This window comes from Opisthocomus hoazin, chromosome 5 (genome assembly GCF_030867145.1).
Source record: "Opisthocomus hoazin isolate bOpiHoa1 chromosome 5, bOpiHoa1.hap1, whole genome shotgun sequence".
NCBI classification, from domain to species: Eukaryota; Metazoa; Chordata; class Aves; order Opisthocomiformes; family Opisthocomidae; genus Opisthocomus; species Opisthocomus hoazin.
In genome coordinates, this window is record NC_134418.1 from 44,724,305 (window position 1) to 44,739,248 (window position 14,944).

Sequence of the window (14,944 nt, forward strand, 5' to 3'; positions counted from 1 at the left end):
CTGAGCAGGGCTGCTGGAGGCGCCACGCACGGACAGCTCCATCCCCGGGCTACGTTTCAAGTTTGAGGTGGCAAGACAAGCAAGCTGCCCCAGTCTCTTTGCCTCTGTGCGAGCAGTGCCATGGGCAAATCAGGCTGAGCAACAGCTTTCCAGGCTAGCCCCTTCTGGCTTCCAGCTATCTTCAGACGTTCGCATTTTTGGAGCAGGGCTAGTGGAGGCACCCGGCACGGACACCTTACGCTACATTTGAAGTTTAGATAGCAAGAAAAGCAAGCAGCCCCAGTCTCTGTGCCTCTGTGCGAGCAGTGCCATGGGCAAATCAGGCTGAGCAACAGCTTTCCAGGCTAGCCCCTTCTGGCTGCCAGCTATCTGGAGACATTCGCATTTTTGGAGCAGGGCTAGTGGAGGCACCCGGCACGGACACCTTACGCTACAATTGAAGTTTGAGGTGGCAAGACAAGTAAGCAGTCCCAGTCTCTGTGCCTCTCTGCGAGCAGGGCCATGGACAGACGAGGCTGAGCAACAGCTTTCCAGGCTAGCCCCTTCTGGCTGCCAGTTATGTGCAGACACTCACATTTTCAGAGCAGGGCTGCAAAACGAGCCCGGTAGGTAACCCCAATCCCCGGGTTACGTTTGAAGTTTGAGGTGGCAAGACAAGCAAGCAGCCCCAGTCTCTCTGCCTCTGTGCGAGCAGTGCCATGGGCAGATGAGGCTGAGCAACAGCTTCCCAGGCTAGCCCCTTCTGCCTGAGAGTTATCTGGAGACATTCGTATTTTCCGAGAAGGGCTGCTGGAGGCGCCAGGCACGGACACCCCCATCCCAGGGCTACGTTTAAATTTTGAGGTGGTAAGACAAGCAAGCAGCCCCAGTCTCTGTGCCTCTGTGCGAGCAGTGCCATGGGCAAATCAGGCTGAGCAACAGCTTTCCTGTCTATCTCCTTCTGTCTGCGAGCTATCTGGAGACGTTCGCATTTTAGGAGCAGGGCTACTGGAGGCGCAAAGCAGGGACACACCCCATCCTAGGGCTACGTTTGAAGTTTCAGGTGGCAAAACAACCAAGCAGCACCAATCTCTGTGCCTCTGTGCGAGCAGTGCCATGGGCAGATGAGGCTGAGCAACAACTTCCCAGGCTAGCCCCTTCTGGCTGCAAGTTATGTGCAGACACTCACATTTTCAGAGCAGGGCTGCAAAACGAGCCGGGTAGGTAACCCCAATCCCCGGGTTACGTTTGAAGTTTGAGGTGGCAAGACAAGCAAGCAGCCCCAGTCTCTCTGCCTCTGTGCGAGCAGTGCCATGGGCAGATGAGGCTGAGCAACAGCTTCCCAGGCTAGCCCCTTCTGCGTGAGAGTTATCAGGAGACATTCTTATTTTCCGAGCAGGGCTGCTGGAGGCGCCAGGCACGGACACCCCCATCCCAGGGCTACGTTTAAATTTTGAGGTGGTAAGACAAGCAAGCAGCCCCAGTCTCTGTGCCTCTGTGTGAGCAGTGCCATGGGCAAATCAGGCTGAGCAACAGCTTTCCTGTCTATCTCCTTCTGTCTGCGAGCTATCTGGAGACGTTCGCATTTTCGGAGCAGGGCTACTGGAGGCGCAAAGCAGGGACACACCCCATCCTAGGGCTACGTTTGAAGTTTCAGGTGGCAAAACAACCAAGCAGCACCAATCTCTGTGCCTCTCTGCGAGCAGGGCCATGGGCAGATGAGGCTGAGCAACAGCTTTCCAGGCTAGCCCCTTCTGCCTGCCAGCTTTCTGCAGACATTAGCATTGTCAGAGCAGGTCTGCTGGAGGCACCCGGCAGGGACCCCCTAAGATACGTTTGAACTTTGAGGTGGCAAAAGAAGCAAGCAGCCCCAGTCTCTCTTCCTCTGTGTGAGCAGGGCCATGGGCAGCTGAGGCTGAGCAGTAGCTTTCCAGTCTAGCCCTTTCTGGCTGCGAGATATCTGGAGACGTTCGCATTTTCAGACCAGGACTGCGAAAACAGCCCAGCAGGGATCCCCTAAGATACGTTTGAAGTTCAAGGTGTCAAGAGAAGCAAGCAGCCCCAGACTCTGTGCCTCTGTGCGAGCAGTGCCATGGGCAAATCAGGCTGAGCAACAGCTTTCCAGGCTAGCCCCTTCTGGCTGCCAGCTATCTTCAGACGTTCGCATTTTCGGAGCAGGGCTACTGGAGGCACCCGGCACGGACAGCTTACTCTACATTTGAAGTTTATGTAGCAAGACAAGCAAGCAGCCCCAGTCTCTGTGCCTCTGTGCGAGCAGTGCCATGGGCAAATCATGCTGAGCAACAGCTTTCCAGGCTAGCCCCTTCTGGCTGCCAGCTATCTGGAGACATTCGCATTTTTGGAGCAGGGCTAGTGGAGGCACCCGGCACGGACACCTTACGCTACATTTGAAGTTTGAGGTGGCAAGACAAGTAAGCAGCCCCAGTCTCTGTGCCTCTGTGCGAGCAGGGCCATGGACAGATGAGGCTGAGCAACAGCTTTCCAGGCTATCCCCTTCTGGCTGCCAGTTATGTGCAGACACTCACATTTTCAGAGCAGGGCTGCAAAACGAGCCCGGTAGGTAACCCCAATCCCCGGGTTACGTTTGAAGTTTGAGGTGGCAAGACAAGCAAGCAGCCCCAGTCTCTGTGCCTCTGTGCGAGCAGTGCCATGGGCAAATCAGGCTGAGCAACCGCTTTCCTGTCTATCTCCTTCTGTCTGCGAGCTATCTGGAGACGTTCGCATTTTCGGAGCAGGGCTACTGGAGGCGCAAAGCAGGGACACACCCCATCCTAGGGCTACGTTTGAAGTTTCAGGTGGCAAAACAACCAAGCAGCACCAATCTCTGTGCCTCTGTGCGAGCAGTGCCATGGGCAGATGAGGCTGAGCAACAGCTTCCCAGGCTAGCCCCTTCTGGCTGCCAGTTATGTGCAGACACTCACATTTTCAGAGCAGGGCTGCAAAACGAGCCCGGTAGGTAACCCCAATCCCCGGGTTACGTTTGAAGTTTGAGGTGGCAAGACAAGCAAGCAGCCCCAGTCTCTCTGCCTCTGTGCGAGCAGTGCCATGGGCAGATGAGGCTGAGCAACAGCTTCCCAGGCTAGCCCCTTCTGCCTGAGAGTTATCAGGAGACATTCTTATTTTCCGAGCAGGGCTGCTGGAGGCGCCAGGCACGGACACCCCCATCCCAGGGCTACGTTTAAATTTTGAGGTGGTAAGACAAGCAAGCAGCCCCAGTCTCTGTGCCTCTGTGTGAGCAGTGCCATGGGCAAATCAGGCTGAGCAACAGCTTTCCTGTCTATCTCCTTCTGTCTGCGAGCTATCTGGAGACGTTCGCATTTTCGGAGCAGGGCTACTGGAGGCGCAAAGCAGGGACACACCCCATCCTAGGGCTACGTTTGAAGTTTCAGGTGGCAAAACAACCAAGCAGCACCAATCTCTGTGCCTCTGTGCGAGCAGTGCCATGGGCAGATGAGGCTGAGCAACAGCTTCCCAGGCTAGCCCCTTCTGCCTGAGAGTTATCTGGAGACATTCGTATTTTCTGAGCAGGGCTGCTGGAGGCGCCACGCACGGACAGCTCCATCCCCGGGCTACGTTTCAAGTTTGAGGTGGCAAGACAAGCAAGCTGCCCCAGTCTCTTTGCCTCTGTGCGAGCAGTGCCATGGGCAAATCAGGCTGAGCAACAGCTTTCCAGGCTAGCCCCTTCTGGCTTCCAGCTATCTTCAGACGTTCGCATTTTCGGAGCAGGGCTACTGGAGGCACCCGGCACGGACACCTTACGCTACATTTGAAGTTTAGATAGCAAGAAAAGCAAGCAGCCCCAGTCTCTGTGCCTCTGTGCGAGCAGTGCCATGGGCAAATCAGGCTGAGCAACAGCTTTCCAGGCTAGCCCCTTCTGGCTGCCAGCTATCTGGAGACATTCGCATTTTTGGAGCAGGGCTAGTGGAGGCACCCGGCACGGACACCTTACGCTACAATTGAAGTTTGAGGTGGCAAGACAAGTAAGCAGTCCCAGTCTCTGTGCCTCTCTGCGAGCAGGGCCATGGACAGACGAGGCTGAGCAACAGCTTTCCAGGCTAGCCCCTTCTGGCTGCCAGTTATGTGCAGACACTCACATTTTCAGAGCAGGGCTGCAAAACGAGCCCGGTAGGTAACCCCAATCCCCGGGTTACGTTTGAAGTTTGAGGTGGCAAGACAAGCAAGCAGCCCCAGTCTCTCTGCCTCTGTGCGAGCAGTGCCATGGGCAGATGAGGCTGAGCAACAGCTTCCCAGGCTAGCCCCTTCTGCCTGAGAGTTATCTGGAGACATTCGTATTTTCCGAGAATGGCTGCTGGAGGCGCCAGGCACGGACACCCCCATCCCAGGGCTACGTTTAAATTTTGAGGTGGTAAGACAAGCAAGCAGCCCCAGTCTCTGTGCCTCTGTGCGAGCAGTGCCATGGGCAAATCAGGCTGAGCAACAGCTTTCCTGTCTATCTCCTTCTGTCTGCGAGCTATCTGGAGACGTTCGCATTTTCGGAGCAGGGCTACTGGAGGCGCAAAGCAGGGACACACCCCATCCTAGGGCTACGTTTGAAGTTTCAGGTGGCAAAACAACCAAGCAGCACCAATCTCTGTGCCTCTGTGCGAGCAGGGCCATGGGCAGATGAGGCTGAGCAACAGCTTTCCAGGCTAGCCCCTTCTGCCTGCCAGCTTTCTGCAGACATTAGCATTGTCAGAGCAGGTCTGCTGGAGGCACCCGGCAGGGACCCCCTAAGATACGTTTGAACTTTGAGGTGGCAAAAGAAGCAAGCAGCCCCAGTCTCTCTTCCTCTGTGTGAGCAGGGCCATGGGCAGCTGAGGCTGAGCTGTAGCTTTCCAGTCTAGCCCTTTCTGGCTGCGAGATATCTGGAGACGTTCGCATTTTCAGACCAGGACTGCGAAAACAGCCCAGCAGGGATCCCCTAAGATACGTTTGAAGTTCAAGGTGTCAAGAGAAGCAAGCAGCCCCAGACTCTGTGCCTCTGTGCGAGCAGTGCCATGGGCAAATCAGGCTGAGCAACAGCTTTCCAGGCTAGCCCCTTCTGGCTGCCAACTATCTTCAGACGTTCGCATTTTCGGAGCAGGGCTACTGGAGGCACCTGGCACGGACAGCTTACGCTACGTTTGAAGTTTATGTAGCAAGACAAGCAAGCAGCCCCAGTCTCTGTGCCTCTGTGCGAGCAGTGCCATGGGCAAATCAGGCTGAGCAACAGCTTTCCAGGCTAGCCCCTTCTGGCTGCCAGCTATCTGGAGACATTCGCATTTTTGGAGCAGGGCTAGTGGAGGCACCCGGCACGGACACCTTACGCTACATTTGAAGTTTGAGGTGGCAAGACAAGTAAGCAGTCCCAGTCTCTGTGCCTCTCTGCGAGCAGGGCCATGGACAGATGAGGCTGAGCAACAGCTTTCCAGGCTATCCCCTTCTGGCTGCCAGTTATGTGCAGACACTCACATTTTCAGAGCAGGGCTGCAAAACGAGCCCGGTAGGTAACCCCAATCCCCGGGTTACGTTTGAAGTTTGAGGTGGCAAGACAAGCAAGCAGCCCCAGTCTCTGTGCCTCTGTGCGAGCAGTGCCATGGGCAAATCAGGCTGAGCAACAGCTTTCCTGTCTATCTCCTTCTGTCTGCGAGCTATCTGGAGACGTTCGCATTTTCGGAGCAGGGCTACTGGAGGCGCAAAGCAGGGACACACCCCATCCTAGGGCTACGTTTGAAGTTTCAGGTGGCAAAACAACCAAGCACCACCAATCTCTGTGCCTCTGTGCGAGCAGTGCCATGGGCAGATGAGCCTGAGCAACAGCTTCCCAGGCTAGCCCCTTCTGCCTGAGAGTTATCTGGAGACATTCGTATTTTCTGAGCAGGGCTGCTGGAGGCGCCACGCACGGACACCTCCATCCCCGGGCTACGTTTCAAGTTTGAGGTGGCAAGACAAGAAAGCTGCCCCAGTCTCTTTGCCTGTGTGCGAGCAGTGCCATGGGCAAATTGGGCTGAGCAACAGCTTTCCAGGCTAGCCCCTTCTGGCTGCCAGCTATCTTCAGACGTTCGCATTTTCGGAGCAGGGCTACTGGAGGCACCCGGCACGGACACCTTACGCTACATTTGAAGTTTAGGTAGCAAGACAAGCAAGCAGCCCCAGTCTCTGTGCCTCTGTGCGAGCAGTGCCATGGGCAAATCAGGCTGAGCAACAGCTTTCCAGGCTAGCCCCTTCTGGCTGCCAGTTATGTGCAGACACTCACATTTTCAGAGCAGCGGCTGCAAAACGAGCCCGGTAGGTAACCCCAATCCCCGGGTTACGTTTGAAGTTTGAGGTGGCAAGGCAAGCAAGCAGCCCCAGTCTCTCTGCCTCTGTGCGAGCAGTGCCATGGGCAGATGAGGCTGAGCAACAGCTTCCCAGGCTAGCCCCTTCTGCCTGAGAGTTATCTGGAGACATTCATGTTTTCCGAGAAGGGCTGCTGGAGGCGCCAGGCACGGACACCCCCATCCCAGGGCTACGTTTAAATTTTGAGGTGGTAAGACAAGCAAGCAGCCCCAGTCTCTGTGCCTCTGTGCGAGCAGTGCCATGGGCAAATCAGGCTGAGCAACAGCTTTCCTGTCTATCTCCTTCTGTCTGCGAGCTATCTGGAGACGTTCGCATTTTCGGAGCAGGGCTACTGGAGGCGCAAAGCAGGGACACACCCCATCCTAGGGCTACGTTTGAAGTTTCAGGTGGCAAAACAACCAAGCAGCACCAATCTCTGTGCCTCTGTGCGAGCAGTGCCATGGGCAGATGAGGCTGAGCAACAGCTTCCCAGGCTAGCCCCTTCTGCCTGAGAGTTATCTGGAGACATTCGTATTTTCTGAGCAGGGCTGCTGGAGGCGCCACGCACGGACACCTCCATCCCCGGGCTACGTTTCAAGTTTGAGGTGGCAAGACAAGCAAGCTGCCCCAGTCTCTTTGCCTCTGTGCGAGCAGTGCCATGGGCAAATCAGGCTGAGCAACAGCTTTCCAGGCTAGCCCCTTCTGGCTGCCAGCTATCTTCAGACGTTCGCATTTTCGGAGCAGGGCTACTGGAGGCACCCGGCACGGACACCTTACGCTACATTTGAAGTTTAGGTAGCAAGACAAGCAAGCAGCCCCATTCTCTGTGCCTCTGTGCGAGCAGTGCCATGGGCAAATCATGCTGAGCAACAGCTTTCCAGGCTAGCCCCTTCTGGCTGCCAGCTTTCTGGAGACATTCGCATTTTTGGAGCAGGGCTAGTGGAGGCACCCGGCACGGACACCTTACGCTACATTTGAAGTTTGAGGTGGCAAGACAAGTAAGCAATCCCAGTCTCTGTGCCTCTCTGCGAGCAGGGCCATGGACAGATGAGGCTGAGCAACAGCTTTCCAGGCTAGCCCCTTCTGGCTGCCAGTTATGTGCAGACACTCACATTTTCAGAGCAGGGCTGCAAAACGAGCCCGGTAGGTAACCCCAATCCCAGGGCTACGTTTAAATTTTGAGGTGGTAAGACAAGCAAGCAGCCCCAGTCTCTGTGCCTCTGTGCGAGCAGTGCCATGGGCAAATCAGGCTGAGCAACAGCTTTCCTGTCTATCTCCTTCTGTCTGCGAGCTATCTGGAGACGTTCGCATTTTCGGAGCAGGGCTACTGGAGGCGCAAAGCAGGGACACACCCCATCCTAGGGCTACGTTTGAAGTTTCAGGTGGCAAAACAACCAAGCAGCACCAATCTCTGTGCCTCTGTGCGAGCAGGGCCATGGGCAGATGAGGCTGAGCAACAGCTTTCCAGGCTAGCCCCTTCTGCCTGCCAGCTTTCTGCAGACATTAGCATTGTCAGAGCAGGTCTGCTGGAGGCACCCGGCAGGGACCCCCTAAGATACGTTTGAACTTTGAGGTGGCAAAAGAAGCAAGCAGCCCCAGTCTCTCTTCCTCTGTGTGAGCAGGGCCATGGGCGGCTGAGGCTGAGCAGTAGCTTTCCAGTCTAGCCCTTTCTGGCTGCGAGATATCTGGAGACGTTCGCATTTTCAGACCAGGACCACGAAAACAGCCCAGCAGGGATCCCCTAAGATACGTTTGCAGTTCAAGGTGTCAAGAGAAGCAAGCAGCCCCAGACTCTGTGCCTCTGTGCGAGCAGTGCCATGGGCAAATCAGGCTGAGCAACAGCTTTCCAGGCTAGCCCCTTCTGGCTGCCAGCTATCTTCAGACGTTCGCATTTTCGGAGCAGGGCTACTGGAGGCACCCGGCACGGACACCTTACGCTACATTTGAAGTTTGAGGTGGCAAGACAAGTAAGCAGTCCCAGTCTCTGTGCCTCTCTGCGAGCAGGGCCATGGACAGATGAGGCTGAGCAACAGCTTTCCAGGCTAGCCCCTTCTGGCTGCCAGTTATGTGCAGACACTCACATTTTCAGAGCAGGGCTGCAAAACGAGCCCGGTAGGTAACCCCAATCCCCGGGTTACGTTTGAAGTTTGAGGTGTCAAGACAAGCAAGCAGCCCCAGTCTCTCTGCCTCTGTGCGAGCAGTGCCATGGGCAGATGAGGCTGAGCAACAGCTTCCCAGGCTAGCCCCTTCTGCCTGAGAGTTATCTGGAGACATTCGTATTTTCCGAGCAGGGCTGCTGGAGGCGCCAGGCACGGACACCCCCATCCCAGGGCTACGTTTAAATTTTGAGGTGGTAAGACAAGCATGCAGCCCCAGTCTCTGTGCCTCTGTGCGAGCAGTGCCATGGGCAGATGAGGCTGAGCAACAGCTTTCCAGGATAGCCCATTCTGGCTGCAAGCTATCTGGAGCCGTTCACATTTTCAGAGCAGGGCTGCGAAATGTGCCCAGCAGGGACCACCTAAGATACGTTTCAAGTTTGAGGTGGCAAGAGAAGCAAGAATCACCAGTCTCTGTGCCTCTGTGCGAGCAGTGCCATGGGCAGCTGAGGGTGAGCAACAGCTTTCCAGGCTAGCCCCTTCTGTCTGCCAGTTATGTGCAGACATTCACTTTTTCAGAGCAGGGCTGCAAAAGGAGCGCGGTAGGTAACCCCAATGCCCGGGTTACGTTTTAAGTCTGAGGTGGCAAGACAAGCAAGCAGCCCCAGTCTCTGTGCCTCTGTTCAAGCAGGGCCATGGGCGGATGAGGCTGAGCAACACCTTTCCAGGCTAGCCCCTTCTGCCTGAGAGTTATCTGGAGACATTCATATTTTCCGAGCAGGGCTGCTGGAGGCGCCAGGCACGGACACCCCCATCCAAGGGCTACGTTTCAAGTTTGAGGTGGTAAGACAAGAAAGCAGCCCCAGTCTCTGTGCCTCTGTGCGAGCAGTGCCATGGGCAAATTGGGCTGAGCAACAGCTTTCCAGGCTAGCCCCTTCTGGCTGTCAGCTATCTGGAGACATTCGCATTTTCGGAGTAGGTCTGCGAAACGAGCTCAGCAGGGACCCGCAATCCCCAGGCTAACTTTAAAGTTTGAGGTGGCAAGACAAGCAAGAACCACCAGTCTCTGTGCCTCTGTGCGAGCAGTGCCATGGGCAGATGAGGCTGAGCAATAGCTTTCCAGGATAGCTCATTCTGGCTGCAAGCTATCTGGAGACGTTCGCATTTTCAGAGCAGGGCTGCGAAATATGCCCAGCAGGGACCCCCTAAGATACGTTTCAAGTTTGAGGTGGCAAGACAAGCAAGCAGCCCTAGTCTCCGTGCCTCTCTGCGAGCAGTGCCATGGGCAGCTGAGGTTGAGCAACAGCTTTCCAGGATAGCCCATTCTGGCTGCAAGCTATCTGCACAGATTCGCATTTTCGGAGCAGGGCTGCTGGAGGCGCCAGGCACGAACACCCCCATCCCCGGGCTACGTTTAAAGTTTGAGGTGGCAAGACAAGCAAGCAGCCCCAGTCTCTCTGCCTCTGTGCGAAGAAAGCCATGGGCAGATGAGGCTGAGCAACAGCTTTCCAGGATAGCCCATTCTGGCTGCAAGCTATCTGGAGACGTTCGCATTTTCCGAGCAGGGCTGCGAAATTTACCAAGCAGGGACCCCCTAAGATATGTTTCAAGTTTGAGGTGGAAAGACAAGCAAGAACCACCAGTCTCGGTGCCTCTGTGCGAGCAGTGCCATGGGCAGCTGAGGCTGAGCAACAGCTTTCAAGGCTAGCCCCTTCTGGCTGCCAGCTATATGGAGACATTCGCATTTTCGGAGCAGGGCTACTGGAGGCACCCGGCACGGACACCTTACGCTACATTTGAAGTTTAGGTGGCAAGACAAGCAAGTAGCCCCAGTCTCTGTGCCTCTGTGCGAGCAGGGCCATCGACAAATCAGGCTATGCAACAGCTTTCCAGGCTACCCCCTTCTGGCTGCGTGCTATCTGCAGACATTAGCATTGTCAGAGCAGGTCTGCTAGAGGCACCCGGCAGGGTCACCTTATGCTACGTGTAAAGTTTGAGGTGGCAAGAGAAGCAAGCAGCCCCAATCTCTATGCCTCTGTGCGAGCAGAGCCATGGGCAGATGAGGCTGAGCAACAGCTTTTCAGGCTAGCCCCTTCTGCCTGAGATGTATCTGGAGACGTTCGCATTTTCAGAGCAGGGCAGCAAAAGGAGCCTGGCAGGGACCCCCTATGATACGTTAGAAGTTTGAGTTGGCAAGAAAAACAAGCAGCCCCAGTCTCTGTGCCTCTCTGCGAGCAGGGCCATGGGCAGCTGAGGCTGAGCAACAGCTTTCCAGGCTAGCCCGTTCTGGCTGCCAGCTATCTGCAGAGATTCGCATTTTCGGAGCAGGGCTGCAAAAGGAGCCCGGTAGGTAATTCCAATCCGCGGGATACATTTGAAGTTTAAGGTGGCAAGACAAGCAAGCAGCCCCAGTCTCTGTGCCTCTCTGCGAGCAGGGCCATGGGAAGATGAGGCTGAGCAACAGCTTTCCAGGCTAGCCCCTTCTGGCTGCCAGTTATGTGCAGACACTCACATTTTCAGAGCAGGGCTGCAAAACGAGCCCGGTAGGTAACCCCAATCCCCGGGATACGTTTGAAGTTTGAGGTGGCAAGACAAGCAAGCAGCCCCAGTCTCGGTGCCTCTGTGCGAGCAGGGCCATGGGCAGATGAGGCTGAGCAACACCTTTCCAGGCTAGCCCCTTCTGCCTGAGAGTTATCTGGAGACATTCATGTTTTCCGAGAAGGGCTGCTGGAGGCACCCGGCACGGACACCCCCATCCCAGGGCTACGTTTAAATTTTGAGGTGGTAAGACAAGCAAGCAGCCCCAGTCTCTGTGCCTCTGTGCGAGCAGTGCCATGGGCAAATCAGGCTGAGCAACAGCTTTCCTGTCTATCTCCTTCTGTCTGCGGCTATCTGGAGACGTTCGCATTTTCGGAGCAGGGCTACTGGAGGCGCAAAGCAGGGACCCACCCCATCCTAGGGCTACGTTTGAAGTTTCAGGTGGCAAAACAACCAAGCAGCACCAATCTCTGTGCCTCTGTGCGAGCAGGGCCATGGGCAGATGAGGCTGAGCAACAGCTTTCCAGGCTAGCCCCTTCTGCCTGCCAGCTTTCTGCAGACATTAGCATTGTCAGAGCAGGTCTGCTGGAGGCACCCGGCAGGGACCCCCTAAGATACGTTTGAACTTTGAGGTGGCAAAAGAAGCAAGCAGCCCCAGTCTCTCTTCCTCTGTGTGAGCAGGGCCATGGGCAGCTGAGGCTGAGCAGTAGCTTTCCAGTCTAGCCCTTTCTGGCTGCGAGATATCTGGAGACGTTCGCATTTTCAGACCAGGACTGCGAAAACAGCCCAGCAGGGATCCCCTAAGATACGTTTGAAGTTCAAGGTGTCAAGAGAAGCAAGCAGCCCCAGACTCTGTGCCTCTGTGCGAGCAGTGCCATGGGCAAATCAGGCTGAGCAACAGCTTTCCAGGCTAGCCCCTTCTGGCTGCCAGCTATCTTCAGACGTTCGCATTTTCGGAGCAGGGCTACTGGAGGCACCCGGCACGGACACCTTACGCTACATTTGAAGTTTAGGTAGCAAGACAAGCAAGCAGCCCCAGTCTCTGTGCCTCTGTGCGAGCAGTGCCATGGGCAAATCAGGCTGAGCAACAGCTTTCCAGGCTAGCCCCTTCTGGCTGCCAGCTATCTGGAGACATTCGCATTTTTGGAGCAGGGCTAGTGGAGGCACCCGGCACGGACACCTTACGCTACATTTGAAGTTTGAGGTGGCAAGACAAGTAAGCAGTCCCAGTCTCTGTGCCTCTCTGCGAGCAGGGCCATGGACAGATGAGGCTGAGCAACAGCTTTCCAGGCTAGCCCCTTCTGGCTGCCAGTTATGTGCAGACACTCACATTTTCAGAGCAGGGCTGCAAAACGAGCCCGGTAGGTAACCCCAATCCCCGGGTTACGTTTGAAGTTTGAGGTGTCAAGACAAGCAAGCAGCCCCAGTCTCTCTGCCTCTGAGCGAGCAGTGCCATGGGCAGATGAGGCTGAGCAACAGCTTTCCAGTATAGCCCATTCTGGCTGCAAGCTATCTGGAGACGTTCGCCTTTTCAGAGCAGGGCTGCGAAATGTGCCCAGCAGAGACCCCCTAAGACACGTTTCAAGTTTGAGGTGGCAAGACAAGCAAGCTGCCCCAGTCTCTGTGCCTCTGTGCGAGCAGTGCCATGGGCAGATGAGGCTGAGCAACAGCTTTCCAACTAGCCCATTCTGGCTGAGAATTATCTGGAGACATTCGTATTTTCGGAGCAGGGCTACTGGAGGCACCCGGCACGGACACCTTACGCTACATTTGAAGTTTAGGTGGCAAGACAAGCACGCAGCCCCAGTCTCTGTGCCTCTGTGCGAGCAGTGCCATGGGCAGATGAGGCTGAGCAACAGCTTTCCAACTAGCCTATTCTGGCTGAGAGTTATCTGGAGACGTTCGCTTTTTCAGAGCAGGGTTGCAAAATGTGCCCAGCAGGGACCCCCTAAGATACGTTTGAAGTTTGAAGTGTCAAGACAAGCAAGCAGCCCCAGTCTCTGTGCCTCTCTGCGAGCAGGGCCATGGGTAGCTGAGGCTGAGCAACAGCTTCCCAGGCTAGCCCCTTCTGCCTGAGAGTTATCTGGAGACATTCGCATTTTCAGAGCACGGCAAAGGGAGCCTGGCAGGGAGCCCCTAAGATATGTTTGAAGTTTGAGGTGGCAAGACAAGCAAGCAGCCCCAGTCTCTGTGCCTCTGTTCAAGCAGGGCCATCGACAAATCAGGCTATGCAACAGCTTTCCAGGCTACCCCCTTCTGGCTGAGAGTTATCTGGAGACATTCGTATTTTCGGAGCAGGGCTGCTGGAGGCGCCCAGCTGGGACACCTTATGCTACATTTGAAGTTTGAGGTGGCAAGACAAGCAAGCAGCCCCAGTCTCTGTGCCTCTCTGCGAGCAGGGCCATGGACAGATGAGGCTGAGCAATAGCTTTCCAGGATAGCCCCTTCTGGCTGCCAGTTATGTGCAGACATTCACATTTTCAGAGCAGGGCTGCAAAAGGAGCCCGGTAGGTAACCCCAATCCCCGGGTTACGTTTGAAGTTTGAGGTGGCAAGACAAGCAAGCAGCCCCAGTCTCTGTGCCTCTCTGCGAGCAGTGTCATGGGCAGCTGAGGCTGAGCAACAGCTTTCCAGGCTAGCCCCTTCTGCCTGCCAGCTATCTGCAGAGATTCGCATTTTCGGAGAAGGGCTGCTGGAGGTGCCAGGCACGAACAACCCCATCCCCGGGATACGTTTAAAGTTTGAGGTGGCAAGACAAGCAAGAAGCCCCAGTCTCTGTGCCTCTGTGCGAGCAGTTCCATGGGCACATGAGGCTGAGCAATAGCTTCCCAGGCTGGCCCCTTCTGGTTCCGACCTATATGGAGACGTCCGCATTTTCAGAGCAGGGCAAAGGGAGCCTGGCAGGGAGCCCCTAAGATACGTTTGAAGTTCAAGGTGTCAAGAGAAGCAAGCAGTCCCAGTCTCTGTGCCTCTGTTCAAGCAGGGCCATGGGCAGATGAGGCTGAGCAACAGCTTTCCAGGCTAGCCCATTCTGGCTGAGAGTTATCTGGAGACATTCGTATTTTCGGAGCAGGGCTGCTGGAGGCGCCCAGCTGGGACACCCTATGCTACATTTGAAGTTTGAGGTGGCAATACAAGCAAGCAGCCCCAGTCTCTGTGCCTCTCTGCGAGCAGGGCCATGGGCAGCTGAGGCTGAGCAATAGCTTTCCAGGCTAGCCCCTTCTGGCTGCCAGCTATCTGAAGAGATTCGCATTTTCGGAGCAGGGCTGCTGGAGGCGCCAGGCACGAACACCCCCATCCCCGGGCTACGTTTAAAGTTTGAGGTGGCAAGACAAGCAAGCAGCCCCAGTCTCTCTGCCTCTGTGCGAGCAGTGCCATGGGCAGATGAGGCTGAGCAACAGCTTTCCAGGATAGCCCATTCTGGCTGCAAGCTATCTGGAGCCGTTCGCATTTTCAGAGCAGGGCTGCGAAATGTGCCCAGCAGGGACCCCCTAAGATACGTTTCAAGTTTGAGGTGGCAAGACAAGCAAGAATCACCAGTCTCTGTGCCTCTGTGCGAGCAGTGCCATGGGCAGCTGAGGCTGAGCAACAGCTTTCCAGGCTAGCCCCTTCTGTCTGCCAGTTATGTGCAGACATTCACTTTTTCAGAGCAGGGCTGCAAAAGGAGCGCGGTAGGTAACCCCAATGCCCGGGTTACGTTTTAAGTCTGAGGTGGCAAGACAAGCAAGCAGCCCCAGTCTCTGTGCCTCTGTTCAAGCAGGGCCATGGGCGGATGAGGCTGAGCAACACCTTTCTAGGCTAGCCCCTTCTGCCTGAGAGTTATCTGGAGACATTCATATTTTCCGAGCAGGGCTGCTGGAGGCGCCAGGCACGGACACACCCATCCCAGGGCTACGTTTCAAGTTTGAGGTGGTAAGACAAGCAAGCAGCCCCAGTCTCTGTGCCTCTGTGCGAGCAGTGCCATGGGCAAATTGGGCTGAGCAACAGCTTTCCAGGCTAGCCCCTTCTGGCTGC